This window comes from Microtus ochrogaster, unplaced genomic scaffold, assembly GCF_000317375.1.
Source record: "Microtus ochrogaster isolate Prairie Vole_2 unplaced genomic scaffold, MicOch1.0 UNK41, whole genome shotgun sequence".
In the NCBI taxonomy this organism is placed as follows: domain Eukaryota; kingdom Metazoa; phylum Chordata; class Mammalia; order Rodentia; family Cricetidae; genus Microtus; species Microtus ochrogaster.
In genome coordinates this window covers 424,812-426,704 of record NW_004949139.1, presented here as the reverse complement: position 1 = coordinate 426,704, position 1,893 = coordinate 424,812, and positions in this window count along the sequence as shown.

Genomic DNA, 1,893 nt, shown 5'->3' with positions numbered 1-1,893 from the left:
TCAGGTGAGGTAACAGGGAACATCTGGGGGTCATTCTGACCCCTTTCCAGGGACAGAGTCAAAACATCTGTGTGCTATCTTGTCCCAATTCTAGGAACGGAGCTCTATTTGGAGCAGAATGGCTGTCTGTATAGATGTTTATTTTTTGTCCTTTTGCTAGCTCTAGGGCCTTGGTAAAGGCTATTAGCTCTGCTTTTTGGGCGGAGGTCCCTGGTGGCAGTGCCTGTGCCCATATGGGAGTTTGTCCATCTACCACTGCCATCCCCGCCTTCTTTGAGGAAACTGCTGCCATCTGTGAACCAGGTATGCTCCGCATCAGGAAGCCGGCAATCAGCCAAATCTCCCCTGGTCCTGTGGTATTCAACCGATATTTGATGGCAGTCATGAGGTACCCAAACAGTGGGTTCCGGATTGGGGAGCAGGGTGGCGGGGTTCAGCGATGTTGCATTCCTGAAGGTGATACATTTGGGGTTGGGCAATAGTGACTTATAGTAGGTTATGCGGGCATTTGAGAGCCATCTATCAGGGGGTCGGTGAATAACTGTCTCCATGGCATGGGGTGCTATTATAGTCAGTGGTTGGCCCAAGGTCAATTTATCTGCATCTTTGACCGGGATGGCTACTGTGGCTACCACAGGGAGGCAAGGGGTCCATCCTGTTGCCACATTGTCCATCTTTTTGGAGATGTAGGCCACTGGCTTCTTCCAGGTCCCCAGTCTCTGAGTTAGCACCCCTTTTGCTAGCCCTTTGCTCTCATCCACGTATAAGGTGAATGGTTTGGTGACATCAGGGAGACTCAAAGTGGGGGCCGAAAGGAGGACCCTCTTTATTTTGTCAAAAGCCTGTTGTTGGTCCTCTCCCCAAGAGAAAGGGACAATGGCCTTGATAAGCGGATACAGTGGAGCTCAGAGAAACTCGGTATCCATAGCCCACAGAAACCGGCAGTCCCCAGGAACTCTCGGACTTCTCGTGCCCCCGTGGGTGGGGAATTTGGTCCATGGCCTGTTTCCGACTATCTGTTAACCATCTCTGTCCACCTTCCAAGAGGTACCCCAGATTGGCTACTTGCGTCTTACAGACATCACTACATCGGCCTGGCGATCTGCTGCCATGGGATCAAAAGGGATGTTCATCCTGTACCCCTCCAATAGCCATTCTAAAAATCTTGCAGGTGTCTCATCAGAACTTTGTACTATTGCTCTTACCTTAGACAAATTAATGGCGCGCTTGCCGGCCCTTTTCAGACCCACCAATAGAATCTGAAGGTAAAGATGAAGCTGCTCCCTACCAGCTGGAATACTGAAGTCCCAATTGGGCTGAGTTAAAGAGAAGACATCTTCTATCTCATTCAGTAATTGTGTTGGCCAGCCATCAGCTCCTAGGACATTCTTTCGTGCTTCAAGAAAAACGTGATGCTACAGAGAAATCCTGTCTCGAAAATTAAAAAAAAAAAAAAAAAGAAAAACGTGATGTTTTTCCTCTGTGGTGAGGAGCACCTATATGAGCTGCTGACAATCATCCCAAGTGGGCTGATGGGTAACCAGAATAGATTCTATAAGCCCGGTCACAACCTGAGGGTCCCGAGAGAAGGAAGGGTTGTGTGTCTTCCAATTATAAAGATCAGAAGCAGAAAAAGGCTAGTATTGTAGTTGGTCTGCTACCAAGCGAAGGGGAAACACTTGGGAGGTCCCCCTCCCTCATGTGGACATCCGTCCCCTCCCCGCCCATCTTGGCACAGGTGCAACCTGCCCAAGAGCAGGGGGCTGGAGTCTTCAGGAGTGGTCTCTGTTGTATCAGGGCTGGGGGCCTGTGCGGGTTCCTCAGGGACGGGAGCAGGGAGTGCTTCTTCTGGAGGAGGAGGAGGAGGAGGAGGAGGAGGAGGGGGAGAAGGAA